The sequence below is a fragment of the Topomyia yanbarensis genome, chromosome 3, assembly GCF_030247195.1.
Source record: "Topomyia yanbarensis strain Yona2022 chromosome 3, ASM3024719v1, whole genome shotgun sequence".
NCBI lineage: Eukaryota > Metazoa > Arthropoda > Insecta > Diptera > Culicidae > Topomyia > Topomyia yanbarensis.
Window position 1 is genome coordinate 182,569,501 of NC_080672.1, and position 17,454 is coordinate 182,586,954.

Genomic DNA, 17,454 nt, shown 5'->3' on the forward strand with positions numbered 1-17,454 from the left:
TAGCCACATATAGCATTATCGCTTGCTCTATATGCGTATATAAAGCTGATATAACGCGTACATGCTTCAAGAATCTTTAAAGCATGTAAGCTTTACAAGTACATTTAGTGCCATTATAGAGCAAATAAAAAGCCGATATAATGCTATTGTAATGCTGTGGGTTTATTTGTTATGCAACTCTTCTTGAAGATTATATTCGGCATATTTCATTTCAATCGAACATGTGCAATATAGTCTAGGGAGCAAACGCAGCGCACTTACCGTGAAGGATGAGGTACTTCAGTTCGAGACTGACTAAAGGTAATTTTCGTAAAACATTCATATTATGTGAGAACGAATCCCCATTAAGGATATTCATTACAATGCATTAGAAGAGAGACAATTACGGTTTTAAGCAGAACATCTTATTTTAAAAATTTTCCTTTTTGCTTATCATACTGAAGGGAAACATAAGAAATGGTTTCAAAACCATGGCGGACAATGACAGCCAACTAAAACTTTTTAATAGCATTAGTATTGCCAATATAAGGCTTTTAAAATTGACATTTGTGCGCTGGTGCTATATAATAGCATTAGTACTGCAGAAACAAGCTGTCAATCTCTGCACAGTAATAGCACTATATTTCGCCTTTCCTGGCATAATATCAGCATTATATCAGTATTTAGGGCTTCACTGCGCTTTAAGACAGCCTTATATGTGGATCTAAAGCAGATATTAGGCTACGTTATAATGCCTATTGTTTACTTGGGAATATTGCGTCTTTTGGTTGCGAAAAGTTTTCTATAATCATATCATTCGCCTCACAAATCACTATATCTATTCTATGATTATCTTATATTACTATATATCTATTCTATGATTATCTTATTCAGAAAACGTCAATATTTTAGGTTATAATGATGTCTTAACTGGAATTCGCCATCTTGGTTTTCAAAATGGCTTCATACATTGATTTCCGTCATCTACTCGTCAACTCCATTCCGAAAATATCCAACTTTTATTAGTAACAGTTAGCTAAGAATATGGTAAATTGTATACCACTTCATACTGCATATTTGCGATAAATGAAACCAGAATGGTTCAATTGCACTGTTAAATGAATCTAATTGGATTACGTTCACGTACTTCAGAAAACCATTGGAACGATTGGAACGTAGTTGATTGTAATATATTTGCAGTGTCAACAGAAACAATAAACTTCAACAATTAAATTAAAATAAATTTAATTCAGTTAAAAATGCGGGCCCCCAAAACAGACCCGGGCCCCAGGGTAGTTGCCCCCCCTGACCCCCCCTCTCGTCAGGCCTGACCACAGGGGTCGATTATTTTGGTCCTGTATATATTCGCCAAGGCTACCGGAAGGGATCAACGAAGGCTTACGTAGCGGTGTTTATCTGCTTCTGTACGAAGGCAGTACATTTAAAGCTGGTTTACGATTTCGTTTTTTTCCTGGTGCTACACCGGTGTAGTGCAAAGAAAGAGATAGACTGATTACACCCAAGTTTGAATGAGTGTAGCACCAACTACACCAGTGTAGTGCAATGTCAAAAACGAAAATGCCATAAGATATTCACCACGTTTGATCACCGAAAGGGACAGCGAATGATAGTGCTGATGATCGTTCTCGACGTGATCGATCGGCAGTCGTCTTCAACCATCTATCGCCATAGCACGCGCATGCAGGGCGGCTCGCCGCTGATAGTATTGAAGTAGAACACTTCTAACGTTTCAATATAGGGGTCCCTTTTCAAAAATTTCTGCTGAGATATTTCCCAGTCTTCAAATGCGATTAACTTCCGTTGTGCTGATCGAAATCGCTATATTTTTGCACTATCTGGTCGGAAATATGTGCACGTATATTGTATTTGATCCCGTAAAATATACGTCTATTATAGATAACGAAAATAATGTATCTTCTAAAGGTGGTAATTATCTGCGCTGATTGGTCCGTACAATTCAACCAAGCAGCGAGCGTTGATAGGACTGCCTCTTTTTTATCAAATGAACTTCGCCAGATATAAAAACGGCACATAAGAGAAAATTCGTCAGTTTGCTTTCTGACCTCGTAGTAGCTGCTACGTTTTGTGTCAGCTCAAACTCTTCGGTTGGAATATATTCAATTCCACCCAATGATGCACAGGCGTGGCGTGCATACAATGATCAGCGCACATCGCAGAAAAAGCAGAACGATCTTTTTCGGAGTTCAATATGCGGATTGCAAGTGTGCGCGTGCGAAGGGGTGGTTGAGTGCGAAAGACTCCGCTCTCTTGCTCTTTAAATTATGCGTGGTGGGCTCATATAAATTCATCATTTGGTTAATTTTCTTTTGGCAAGCGGTAGTATGATTGACGATGACGATTTTAATAGCATTGGTTGTTGTGTTGTGTGAAGGAGATGATGTTGGCTCATTGGATACTGTTATAATATGTTTCTGTCGTTGATTTGATACTCGGGGCACACTGGGATAACTACCGGAAGGGATCAACGAAGGCTTACGTAGCGGTGTTTATCTGCTTCTGTACGAAGGCAGTACATTTAAAGCTGGTTTACGATTTCGTTTTTTTCCTGGTGCTACACCGGTGTAGTGCAAAGAAAGAGATAGACTGATTACACCCAAGTTTGAATGAGTGTAGCACCAACTACACCAGTGTAGTGCAATGTCAAAAACGAAAATGCCATAAGATATTCACCACGTTTGATCACCGAAAGGGACAGCGAATGATAGTGCTGATGATCGTTCTCGACGTGATCGATCGGCAGTCGTCTTCAACCATCTATCGCCATAGCACGCGCATGCAGGGCGGCTCGCCGCTGATAGTATTGAAGTAGAACACTTCTAACGTTTCAATATAGGGGTCCCTTTTCAAAAATTTCTGCTGAGATATTTCCCAGTCTTCAAATGCGATTAACTTCCGTTGTGCTGATCGAAATCGCTATATTTTTGCACTATCTGGTCGGAAATATGTGCACGTATATTGTATTTGATCCCGTAAAATATACGTCTATTATAGATAACGAAAATAATGTATCTTCTAAAGGTGGTAATTATCTGCGCTGATTGGTCCGTACAATTCAACCAAGCAGCGAGCGTTGATAGGACTGCCTCTTTTTTATCAAATGAACTTCGCCAGATATAAAAACGGCACATAAGAGAAAATTCGTCAGTTTGCTTTCTGACCTCGTAGTAGCTGCTACGTTTTGTGTCAGCTCAAACTCTTCGGTTGGAATATATTCAATTCCACCCAATGATGCACAGGCGTGGCGTGCATACAATGATCAGCGCACATCGCAGAAAAAGCAGAACGATCTTTTTCGGAGTTCAATATGCGGATTGCAAGTGTGCGCGTGCGAAGGGGTGGTTGAGTGCGAAAGACTCCGCTCTCTTGCTCTTTAAATTATGCGTGGTGGGCTCATATAAATTCATCATTTGGTTAATTTTCTTTTGGCAAGCGGTAGTATGATTGACGATGACGATTTTAATAGCATTGGTTGTTGTGTTGTGTGAAGGAGATGATGTTGGCTCATTGGATACTGTTATAATATGTTTCTGTCGTTGATTTGATACTCGGGGCACACTGGGATAACTTTTTACATATCATATATGTATATGCTGTTATAAACACAGTTCAATTGTATAACTTCTGCATGTATGACGGGATTTACAGACATGTCGGAATTGTACTTTTGATAGCCTCCTACAGACGTAGCAAGAAATCTACAGACTTTTAAAAGAGTAATAGTGTTTAGCAAAATTGTACTAGAATAACTGTATTCGACTACGAGTGATTCCTTCATTAATAGTATTCTAATTTCAATCTATTTTTAAATTAATATTCTAGTGTAACTAGGATTTACACAACCATATAGAGACATTTAAAGACATTTTAATTATTCTCCTACAGACATTTCATAAAAACATGTGGCATCGCTGCCTGGCACTACATTCGTTGTGGGTTATTATCATATGTGGCAATTGCAGGGTTTTGCAAAAACGCTAAGAAACCTGCTTGGTGAAGGTTTGAACATATTATGTATAGGGTATTCGTCTTCACTCTCTAATGCTGACATTCCACGCGCAAATGCCCTTCTGCTGGCTCTTAACTGTAAAGTAAGTACAATTTACAGTAAGTCCAAAAACTACTTGTTATCCGATTTGGCCCTTAATTTACTTTATTTGTACATGCCATACTTCAAAGTGGCCTATTTCTAAAAATATTCAGCAAGTGAATGCATTTTGTTCCCACTACATATGTGTAATGGAATATTGAATATTCAGGACCGGTGGGTAATATGAGTAGTAAAGGCAGTACTATCCAAGGTCCTTAGAGTTATAAGGTGATTCGTCTTTGGCAGTAACTAGGTGAGGAGTGAGGTAAGCGTGCAGCAAGCTGCGGAGTAGAAAAATGACGGCGAACAACTTTGTTTACATACTGAAATCCAAGCAAACATGCATGAGGATGTAGTAAACAATGTTGTTAGCTGTCGTTTCTAGAACCAACATGGCTGATCGGCGATTTCGAGTATCGTATCACCTGAGAATAAAAGCTCCTTGGTACTATCCACTTGAAAATAATCGAGTTGGTAATTACCCACTCGAAACTTTGGAACGAACCTAACATTTGAATTTTGCATCGCATGTGTCTCGGGTGCACGTGAAATTTTCAAGGTATGATCAAGATTCCATTTGCACAAACGCGTCGCAAGTGATTTAGGTGAATGTAATGCAAGCGTATGTAGAGGTAGATGGGATGAAATACACCCCTAAGAAAATATAATAACTTAGCTAAAGACCATCAATTGGGAGAATTTAATTAATGATATCATTTAGTCAACATGTTACTATGAAATCACAATCGCTTTGCAAAATATTCAGGAACATGAAAAATATTCAATTTTTCAAAATCATTACAAATTACTCTTTGACAAATGGGCAGGCCAAAACACACCTGTGCATGGGCAAAATACATCATAGCAAATATGGAAAAAGCTGATTTTAATGAAGAACGTAGCAAAAATTGCAGCATTCGAATTAACAGCCTATGTGTATTCTACTTCACTTCGGTTATGTCTCTGACATTACCTACCCATCTTTTTTTTAATGTGTAATGTGTTTAGTTTGTTAGAATAGAAAATTCAGTATTAAGTCGAAATATAATGTTTAAGCCCAATAAAGTCGCGTGTGATAATTAAAGTGAACAAGTGCATGTTTTACTTGCCGTCGGTGCGGCATTTCGGAAAAAGGAGTCTTATGTCAGCTGGCCGCTGGCAACCAGTCAGGCGACCTTCAACCGACGTAACCCCCCAACAAATAGCATTACTGCGCAGAAATGTCACTTTTAATGTAAGGACACCTTTCAAGGTAGACACATTACATTATTTTCCAGGCTGACATATACTTTTACTTCTTGTAAGTACAAAATCACCGCGATGATAAGGCATACGATTCCGTGGCACTGCATTTTCTTTCAACGTATGATTTGATTCTATCTTGAGTGCATACTTTGCTGGAATAATACAGATCTACACCCTGACGAAACCTAAATATACAGTTACTATCATTCATAATAATTCCACGACTTGATGTTTTAGCTCCTGTTGGGTTGAAACTGATCACTAAACAAGTCTGATTGAAAATGGTCAGAGCGTATCTCTAGTTTTCGTAACACCTGTACCCCGCCAATTTCTCCAGCAGTTCCGGGGACCAACAAATTCTAATCCATTGCATACATCTAGTTAGATTCGATACACCGAATCAATTAAATTACTAATATCCTATTATGTGCTTACTCACCGATCGGCATCGTGTTGTAACGTAAGGAATGGTTGTTAACAATTCCCTTGGGCACTTCGACAAGAATGAATTTTACATTTCAGGCCCATTTTGTTCGTTTTTGTTTGCATGAGATTAAAAAGACGGTGACGTTTTCGAGTGGGTGCGGGAACGAAGTAACGCATTTAGCTCTGTGTCAAATTCTCTTCACTAACGCCACACTCGCGGATATGGCGCATTTTTTGTAATTTAAATCGACCGTTTTTTCTACGAGTGATGAAAATTCATCTCGTTTGTTTGTCTTATTTGTCTGTGATACCGGGCTGATGCAACTGACACTGGAAATCTTTCCTGAGTGAGGCTAGATCACACGATGAATAATTTATTGCCCGTTTCATCTGTGGATAGACTTTCGTGCACATTTTTAAAGCAGCAAAATAAATATTCTCGCGTTAAACTGCATGGGAGAAAGCAAAGCAAACCAACCAAACATCTTATGCACAATCCTAGAGAGGGTTGTTTAATGTTGTTTTTGTTAGCCACCGCAACAACCAAACTATTGTAAATGCGGTGTGAGTATATTTTCGTGTGACAAAATTATTTTGCTGTGAGTATTTCGTCGCTGTTGTGCTATCTTATGACAAGCTCCATTTAGCACTTTTCGAACGATTTCGAAAGACGATTTTTAAAGTTCGAGATTGAATATCCTAAAATTTATAAATGTTGGAAGCTTTTCGGAGAAGGCATTCGATGCTTCTATCTTTTCTGAAGTAATCTCTCGATTTGTGCGAAGATCAATTGACTATATTTACAGTTTTTGCTTAAAATGTAAACCAAAGTCGCTTGCATACGTGTCATAAGTGTATATTGATGATAAAATATGTATGACGTGTCACAAATGTACACAGAAGATTTCATATAAAAATGAATCATAACTGATTCGTAAAATTATGAGTTGAAGATAGCTATGTCCAATACTATACTTTTCCATGCGATAGCAGCAATATCAGGTTACAAAATGATGGTATTGGAACACAAAGTTTTCACAATTTTCCTCCTTTATTCGGGAAAAACAATAAATAAAAGTTGGTTTCATCCACAATTTAGAGACAATATATACCAAACAATGTTATTGTTGTCTGGCGATTAATAGACACAAATATTCTTCTTGCATAATCCATCATTACATTTCGGTATACTTTTCAAAACTAGTGGAAATCTCCAAAGGAAATTTGTTCAATAATGTGGAAAATTTAAGCCAACAATTCCCAGAAAAAAACTATGGTAGGAAAAGTTTTGCTCCCGAAACAAGAACCTAGCTAGTGGTTATGGTTGATCTGTATAGAAATTACCTATGTCATCAGAGACATCTGTTGGCGTGCTATAAGCTTTTTGGCTTATAGCAAGCCAACAAACTGAGAATGTTGTCTCTTTTTTCTTTGTCATAAGATAGCACAACTCGATCACTCGAGAAATTGGCGCTTGTCATAATCGTGCTTCGCTATATCTCAGTAACCCAGCAGAATTTCAAAATTCTGAAAACGCGACTTTATAGAGATTTTAAAATTTAGTAACATGGCATATCTAACTCAGTTCACCTCAAAACGACGTATGTCATAAAATAGCACAACAGCAACGATTTGGGGGTAAAATTCGCAATATGGGACCAGAAATCTTAAACTTTTTTTTTACAATGGAGAAGACCTTTACGTTCTAGCCCAGTACACGTGCTATTGGTAGGTGTCCAAGCTACCGCACGGGATGTACTGGGGGCGTGTCGGGCTCGAATGGTGACGCTGCCATTAATACCGACTAAACTCCATTGGGCTCCGCCATCTTCCCCCCAGGAACTACCTCTCGGTATTACTTCTGGGGGGATGGCTGTACTTAATGTACTCATTCACTCTCACTCACGCGTTCATACGTCCTGTATGAGGCTTACTTGGGTGCTCTCTCTATCGCACCTTGATTCACTCTCAAACACTCCACATGAGGCTGACTTTTGTGCTTACCTTTTTCGTTCCTTTCGAGGCTGACTTGTATGCTCACCTTACTCATTCCTTGCTAGGCTTACTTTTGTGCTCGCCCCACCCATACCATGTAAGGCTGACTTGGGTGCTCACCCTATCACCTGGTTCACTCTTGATCGTGCCACTCTATTATACCTCTGTCACTCCCCCTGGCATCCCATGTGGGACATTTTCCTTAGGCCCCACTTCTGACATACCATGCGAGGCTGACTTGTGTGCTCACCTTTTTCATTCCTTGCTAGGCTTACTTTTGTGCTAGCCTCTACCATACCATGTGGGGCTGACTTTTGTGCTCACCCTTAACATGCCGTGTGAGACTGACTTGGATGCTCAACCTTTCACACCTCTGCCACGCCATGAGGCATCGATAGCTAAGTCCCAACATACTATGCTACGACCCTCTTATCTTGGCATGAGGCAGTCCACTTATACGCCTATACACTCGCTCTTCTGCCTTGCTTCGGGTGGCTGGGTTTACCCCTTACACGGTTGCCAGTCGCTGTGCCAAACCTGCCTCAGCATGAAGACCATTCACTCCCTTTTTTTGCGCTCGGCCTTTTTCGCTCCAACTAACCAATCACTAGTTACCTGTGCCCGTCGTCTGTTGCTCGGTTCGCCAGATTACTTGTAGCCTACAGGCAATCTGGGTGGTAGTAGCCGAGACTGCGTTCCACTTCTCCACCGATTGACACATCCGCTGAATAAGGGTATCAGGGGTTGTGTCCCAGCCACAGACGTCAAGCATTGCTCTTCTTTCGACGTCGAACCGATGACATACGAACAGTATGTGTTCGGCAGTTTCGTCTACACTTGGGCAGTCCGGGCAGGCTGGGACCTCCGCGTGCCCGAACCTGTGGAGGTACTGTCGGAAACAGCCATGGCCTGACAGGAATTGTGTCAGGATGAAGTTAACTTCCCCATGGGGTCTTCCCACCCAGCTTGATATGCTAGGTATCAGCCGGTGAGTCCACCTACCTTTCGAGGAGTTGTCCCACTCACGCTGCCATCTGGCGACCGAGGTCACCCTGGTGCGCTCGCGGGCTCCTCTATTTCTACGTAGCTCGAAACACTCCTCATCTTCCCGAATGACCAGCCCGACTGGCATCATGCTCGCTATCACGCAGGATGCATCGTGTGATACCGTGCGGTAGGCAGATATCACTCTGAGGCACATCACGCGGTAGGTGCTCTCCAGTTTCTGTGGGTAACTGGTTACCCTCAGTGCTCTTGACCATGACGGGCCGCCGTACCTGAGGATAGATACGGCAACGCCTGCCAGTAACCTACGTCTACTGGCGCACACCTTTGAGCTGTTGGACATCATCCTCGATAGAGCCGCAACAGCAGTCGACGCTCTCTTGCATGTGTAGTCGACATGGTTGCCGAAGGTCAGCTTGTCGTCTATAATGACTCCGAGAGACTTCAGACTTCGCTGTGAAGTGATTGTGACTTCTCCCACATGGATAACTGCATGTTGTGCCGACTTGCGGTTGTTGACGATAACTACCTCCGTCTTATGATGAGCGAGCTCCAGGCCTCTCGCGCTCATCCATTCCTCCACTGTGTTGATCGCGTGTTCTGCGGTTAGTTCTACCTCAGGGATGACTCCCCGTAGACGTCCAAGGTTACGTCGTCGGCAAAGCCGACGATCTTGACCCCAGGAGGTACCTTCAGTCTCAGAACCCCGTCATACATGAGGTCCCATAGCACCGAGCTTAGGATCGAGCCCTGCGGGACTCCGGCGGTAATCGGAACCCTTTTCTGACCGGCATCGGTCTCGTATAGCAGTACGCGGTTTTGGAAGTAACTTTCCAGGATCCGGTACAGACCCACCGGTAGGCTAAGCCGGTGTAACGAGAGCGCGATGGCATCCCAGCTTGAGCTGTTGAATGCGTTCTTTACGTCAAGTGTCACTAACGCACAGTATCGAATACCTCGCCTTTTTCGTTGGATCGCTATCTCGGCAGTATTTATCACTGAGTTGAGAGCGTCCACTGTGGACTTACCGTTCCGAAAGCCAAACCGGTTGCTTGACTGGCCGTCCGTACCTTCCGCGTACAGGGTTAGCCTGTTGAGGATGATCCTCTCAAGCAGTTTGCCAGTCGTGTCTATCAGACAGATTGGTCTGTACGCCGATGGGTCGCCTGGCGGCTTCCCGGGCTTCGGCAACAGCACCAATTTCTGCCTTTTCCATTTATCGGGGAAACGGCACTCGTCAAGGCACCTCTGCATAGCTAGCCTGACATGTTCGGGTTCGCTATGATCGCTGCCTTGAGAGCGCTGTTTGGAACTCCATCCGGTCCTGGAGCTTTGTTCATTGCTAGGGATTTAGCCACTGCGAGTAGTTTTTCATTCGTCACCGGAGCCACCGTTTCGGCCGTGCCCGCACTGTCTCGTAGTGCAGGTGGCCAGGGGCTTGTGGCTCGAGACTGGAAGAGTACTTCGATAATCGTCGCCAACCGGTCCGGAGACCGTTCTGGGGGTGAAGAGCCCCCTTTGGTCTTGGCCATCACGATTCTGTAGGCGTCACCCCACGGATTCGCGTTGGCACTCTCACACAGGTTGTCGAAACACGCTCTCTTGCTGCTTTTAATGGCCTTGTTAAGGGCCCATTTCGCAGCTCGAAACACTTCACGGCGGTTCTCTCTTGCATCCTCGGTGCGGGCTCTTTGCATCCTACGTCTAGCTCTGAGGCATACTGACCGTAGAGCTGCAATCTCGGCACTCCACCAGTATACCGGGCATCTGCCGTTTCTTGGCAGTGTTTTCCTCGGCATAGTGGCGTCGCACGCACGTGATAGAACAGGTACCAGCGCATCCCCGCTTAGACTGTCGGTGTTGGCCTCCAATCCCAGGACCGCAGAGAAAGTTTCACTGTCGAAGTGATTGGACTTCCACCCGCGTACCTGACAGGGATCTCCCGCCATCGGATGCTGCACACCATAGTTGATCCTAAAGCGGATTGCTAAGTGATCGCTATGCGTGTAGCTTTCGTCTACCCTCCATTCCATGCCTGGAACCAGACTCGGGCTGGTAAATGTTACGTCAATCCACGCCTCCACCCCGTTTCAACGGAATGTACTAGCGGAGCCATTATTAGCTAGCACAGTATCGAGTTTCGCAAGCGCCTCCATTAGCGCTTGACCCCTGCTATTTGTACAGCGGCTGCCCCACTCCACTGCCCAAGCGTTAAAGTCTCCCGCTATGACTACCGGTTTCCGGCCCACTAGGTCCGACGAGAGCCTGTCGATCATCTGGTTGAACTGTTCTATTGGCCACCTTGGTGGAGCGTAGCAGCTGCAATAGAACACACCATTGATCTTGGCAATCGCAACACCCTCGACGGAGGAGTGTATTACCTCTTGAACCGGGAACCTTCCCGTTGTACAGATTTCCACCATTCCAGACCCGTCCGACACCCAGTTACCGTTGCCGGCAGGGATGTTGTACGGGTCTGATAGGAGGGCGACATCTGTCCTCGACTCCGAGACCGACTGCCACAGTAGCTGTTGGGCTGCTGCACAATGGTTAAGATTTATCTGTGTGACGTTCACGGCTTCTTCTTATTTGCCTCACGGACACGAAGGTCCGCCCATAGCATGTTTATGGGATTGCTTCTTAGCGGTGCAGATAAGGCACTTGTGTGCCTTAGTACAACCCCGCTCCTTATGCCCCTCCTCGCCGCAGCGACGACATAGTTTGCTCCTGTCTATGCCCTTGCACTCGTAGGATTTATGGCCGGACTCAAGGCACCGATAGCACCTATCCACTGAAGGCGGCTGGGGTATGCTGATTGGGCATACCGACCAGCCGATCTTCAGCTTACCTTTCTCGGTTACCTTTTTGGCATCCGCCTTCAGTAGTCTGAGGTAGGCTACTTGGGTGCCAGAGGGTCCCCCTCTAAAACGCACAGAGGCCCGCTCGATTGTCACGTCGCATTGCTCCTTGACGGCTGCGACGACATCTTCTGCGGTCGTGAACTCGTCCAGATGCTTGCACTGGAGAGTCATTTCCGCCCCTAGCGACCTGACCTGGGCGCCTTCACCAAGGACCTCTTGGGCCAAAGCCTTGTACACCGCACTAGATTGTGCGCCTCGCTTCAGCACCAGAAGCATTTCTCCTGTGTTGGTGCGTCTCACGCTACGCACATCTTGCTCAAGGGCCGAGAGGCTTTCGGCCGCCTTCATCAACTTTAGGACGTCGGCGTATTTGTCCTTGTCGGTTTTTAACCACAAGGCCTCACGTCTGTCCTTGGCTTTCTTCGCAGGCCGCGGTACCTCGGTGTCGGTGCCAGCTTCTTCTTGGTGACCAGCGTCCAGGGGTTAACGCCCCCCTGCCCCGGTTGCGCCGGGTTGCTGGTACCATGCTCTGCCCAGCGAGGTCACTCTCGCTCTCGCTTACCTCGACCAAACGGCGTTTGGCCTTAACGGTCACACGCCGTGTGGTGTCGGTTTTTGCACCCTCGCCTGGCGACTTCCTAGGGCGCTTCGCGTTCGACGCCCTCTTGCGATTGCCCTTGCCTTTGCCCTTCGAGGGGAACTCGGCCGCCGCTTCGAGCGACATGGCTGCTCCATAGAAGGTGAAGCCCACTATCTGGGTACCTATGTCGACCTTCTCTCTTCCCTCCCTCTTGGAGGCCACTGTCTGGGTTTCTCTGTCGGACTTCTCCCGACATTCCACCCTCTTGGCGTAAGCCTGCTGTTCGTGTCTTGCGACACGAACAGCTTTCCGGAGCACCAGGAGGCTCTGCTTCAGCTCCTTGCTTATATTTTGCTTTGCGCTAGTGAACTCGATTATTGAATCGAGCTGCTCCGCCACTTTGCGCATCGCGGATAGTGGCCCGTCCAAAGCGTTGGTAGGGCTATTTCCTACCACTGCGGGGGGGTCACTGGTGCTATCAGATGCAGCACTCGTCGCTCCACTACTCTCCCCACGGGGGGGGGGGGAGACCTCGCCAAACCACCTCTAGCAAAGGGGTTTGGCACCTACGTTTGTTTATTGTTTTTATTGTTTTTGTTCATCTCCATGTTAATACCCACGAAATCTTACCCTTTCTCTCTCTCTTCGCATTGAACATATTTTTTGTAGTTTCACAAAACTAGTTCAGGTAAAAAAGGATGGCAAGAGACTGGTGGCTAGCAGTTGTATACAATAGCTCACATAGAAATTTCAAAACCAAAGAGCAGAGCGAATAATCCATAAATAATAGTCTGAGTTCCTTGCAATTGTTTGCGTAAGTATTTTAAGATTATATGAAAATTTAATTACTTCATGAGCTATATCATGAACAGTTTCACGAGTTTAACTGGTGAATCGTGTCTAATACACGAGCTCGACTGTCATGAATCGGTTAAAAAATCGATGAATAATAAACTACATTCTAGTGAAATTGATTACGTGCAAAGATTAAGATCAGGCACATCGTAAATTTCATTAGCTATACCTTGAAAGTGGAACTGTTTTTTTGCATTTGTGGACTATTCCACGCGCAAGAATGGTGAATTGTAACTTATATGCTTACAAACCATAACCAGTTGACGAAGCAAGAATGAATTCATGATATGTATTTCGAGTGTCGTGTAATGATTTTCGAGAAAATATCAAGACTTTGTTAATTTTGTGATCTAATCCACAACCACTAATACTAAAACAAGATTAATATGTGATTAATCATAGACAATGTTCCTGTGTAGCACACGCTAACGCTAGTGTAGGATTGACATAACCTCGTACTTATCCTCGGTTCAAAGTCAACAATTGGGAGCACTGCTTCCGCTCGCGCACCAGCGTTAGCAACGACGAGCCGAACCTCGACCGGCCATCTTTTTGCTCCCGATCGCCTCACAGGTAAGACGTGCTCTAATCGCTGCCATTTTAAGTGTAATACCGTGATGGGTGATTTTCTAGCAATGCAATCAAATTCTCACATTGGCGATCCTGCCGGTTATTGTAAAAAGAACCCAGTTAGAATCCCCCACACGGTAAACAAAGTAAGGAAATAGTGAACGTGTGTAAGCTGGGAAAAAACATAAAAAAACAATATGGCTGCTCGGAAGAAAAATTGAATTATGATAGTGTAAGCCACGTGCCTTTTCATGCTAGCAAAATGGCTGCTTGGTCGCTTGTAATAAAAAAATGGCTGCTTGGTAGCTTGCAAAGAAAAACTCAACAGTCGCATGCATGACTAGGCGGATCGGGACGACCGCATTATATTTCGCAAAAATCATCTTATAGTACGCATCGCAATTGAATAAAACGCTCGCGCATAAATATCAGCAAAAAAATACCTTGCCGCTATGAAAACTAGGCATGGCGGCTCGGGACGACCGCATTGCGCTCAAATCATAAAGCAACTAGTTTTCTATTGTTCTAGCCTAATTGCATATAATCAATTGTAAGACAAAAATAAAATGTCCGCTAGCATAAAATATTACCGCTATAAAGTTTGACATGGCGGATCGGGACGACCGCATTATATTCAAATAATGAAGCAAATAGTTTTCCTTTTGTTCTAGCATAATGGCATCGCACAGTTGCATATAACCAATCGTAAGACTAAAAGAAAATGGCCGCCAGCATAAAATATCACCGCTTTAAAACTTGGCATGGCGGATCGGGACGACCGCGTTGAATTCAGATAAATGCCTTGAGCAACTAGGTTTTTTTTGAGCCAGTATATTCGTGTCCTATAATTGTGCGTGTGTTAAAATCATAAACAAATGACAAAATCTCAGCACCAGCCCACAATAATGCATTGCTCGTATACACATGCCAACATAATACAAAAATAAACAGTAACAGTCACTATTCTTGGTATCGCCGCTCATTAAGCCTATTACAATACACAGCAGTTTACTTATTAAGCAATCTAGCCCCATCCATAATTGCAGGTTGAAAATAATATTCTAACAGCAGTCCCAACACAATAAAAAAATGGCAAGCAACGGCAAATACGTTCGCATAAGGAATGACTGTGAATCCCATTCAAGTGATGAAGAACTCGAGTTGGATGTGAGTTCTTACGCCGTCGCCGAAGAGAACAGTAACGACTATAATGAACGTAGTGAATGCTCGGAAAGTAACAGAACAGCGAAGATGATGAAAACACTAAAGGCCGAGGTAGCACTGAAAGTGTCCGTTCGTTTTGCGAAGAGGACTCATCTGGTCTCCCACAAAGCAGCAGAGATCCCACGCACTCTGAAATCCAGGTCAGCACGATAACTAATCCAGAGAATGAAACTATGGTTGGAATTGATCGTATGCAGCAAATCGAAAAAGTCCTGGCAGACTTAACGAAGGCCATTACTCGGTTTCAACCCGGCACTCAACAACCTGCAGATCGTGAAACTGAACAAAGCTGGAATTTCAGCCACGACGCTACTAAACCACAGTGTTCGTACTCAAATGTTCGTCTCGAACATATCAAACCTTTCCCCATCGGCGTTCGCCCCAATCAAATGTTGGCGGAATGGTTTGAGTTCATCGAAAATTTTGAAGTTGCGGTATCCTTGCACAATGCTAACGATCCCGCGTTCCGGTCGAAGTTGCTGTACCTTTCCCTTGGTCAAGAGCTACAGGCAATTGCCAAAGCTGCAAATTTGAGACCCAGTTTAAAAGATGAAAACTGTTACGCAACATTCATCCAAAATATTGAAAATCACTTACGCTCAATGACGGACACGGCTACCGAACACCACGCATTCCTGCGCATGAAGCAAGAGAAAGGAGAATCTACCGTTACATCCCATGCTCGATTAGTGAGGAGCGTTAAACTATGCGGCTACAGTATTAGCGATCAAAGTCGATTTGTGCGAGCGCAGTTGCTCAACGGGTTGAAAAATAAAGAGTTGGTAAAAGCGGCGCGCACCTATGGACACGACACTAACCTCATCGTGCAGTCATCCACCCGCTGCGAAGCATACGAAGCGGAAACAGCTGACCTACAGGTTGAGCCCAATGTCTTTGAAATTGGCCGAGGGTATCAATCAAACAAGAGAGGGGCTTCCCGTCAGTGGTCTGATTTTGACTATGCCAAGCGCCGTCGAATGGATACAGGTTTCACGCAAAGACAAGAACGACGTTCAACCATGTTGGATCGCGGAAACAATTTTAGAAAGCAAATGAGAGACAACCGCCAAAATTCACAAACACAAGGACGCCGCCAGCGTTGTCCAAGATGCAACAACGCTTACCACCGAAAACTTGAATGTCCCGCTTTGTCCAGAACGTGTAATGCTTGCGGTCAACGAGGACACTTTTCCGTAACATATCGGACAGGACGGTTAAGGATGCTGAAACAAAGCACTAGGCGCTCGGACGCTGAGTCTTCTGGTGAAGAAACGCATATTGACTCAAAGCAGGTAAAATAAATATAATTATATGCATAATGAAACAAAAATGTTAAATATACTCTTAACACAAGCAAGAATATTCTTTATTAAACTTTCCTTTCATTTCCTTGTAGAGTGTAAATGCTCTAACTCTGGACGACGCATTAATCGACTGCAGTATCGGATCATGTAGTCCCATACGCTTGCTTATAGACTCTGGCTCCGATGTTAATGTTATCGGTGGAAAGGATTGGCTAAGCCTGGAACGCGACCTCAGGTCGGGTTTAGCAAACCTCGAAATTATTCAGCGATCTCAAACAGACTTGCACGCTTACGCTTCTGCTAAACCAATGTCCATAAAATGCACATTCAGAGCAAATGTTGAGGTGTTAGGAGCAATGAAACCGTCCGTGGTTGCGATGTTTAACGTTATTCCCGAAGGATCTAGATCACTTTTAGGAAGATCCACAGCAAATGACCTGCAACTACTACAGGTGGGAAAGAGTGTCAAAACTTTCGAGATTCCCGACGAGGATGCCTTCCCAAAAATGCCAGGTGTAAAGGTTAAGTTCAGCGTCGATAAATCTGTCTCACCTACTAAAAACGCGTACTATAACGTCCCGGCTGCGTTTAGGGAAGCAGCACGAGATAGGCTACACGACATGGTACAGCGCGGAATAATCGAAAAGGTAACGTCCGCGCCTAGCTGGATAAGCGGCATGTCCGCCGTGGCAAAAGGCAAGTCAGATTTTCGACTTGTTGTGAACATGCGTGCCCCAAACAAAGCCATAAATAGGGAGTATTTCCGACTTCCTCTGATTGATGAAATGCGGATCAAACTTCACGGGTCGAAATTCTTTTCCAAGTTGGATTTAAGCAACGCCTTCTATCATCTAGAGCTAAGTGAAGAATCTTTTCTTGCGGAAAGCGGCATGTACCGCTTCACACGACTGATGTTCGGGGTCAATTGTACTCCCGAAATTTTCCAGCGTGAAATGGTACGCTTGTTCATTGGTATAGACAATCTAATTGTCTACATAGATGACATCCTCATTTTTGCGGAAACGCTAGAAGAACTTAGGAACACTGTCAGTAGGGTGCTGGATATTTTACAAGCCAACAACCTAACACTCAACCATGCAAAATGTGAATTCGATAAAGACAGACTAAAGTTTCTTGGTCATCAGCTAGACAGCCAAGGTTTTCACATTGACGAGGAAAAAATTAAAAGTGTGCAAAACTTTAGAGAACCTACAACCATTTCTGACTTAAGAAGCTTTTTGGGTTTAGCCTCTTTTATTAGTCCATACGTGAAAAACTTCG

General features: G+C 44.2%; 1 protein-coding gene across 3 annotated transcripts in view; it reads right to left on the bottom strand.

Annotated features, from left to right (window-relative positions):
* Nucleotides 1–17,454, bottom strand: part of LOC131688618 (ionotropic receptor 25a) — an 800,747-nt gene that overhangs the window by 215,734 nt on the left and 567,559 nt on the right. The window lies entirely within an intron of this gene.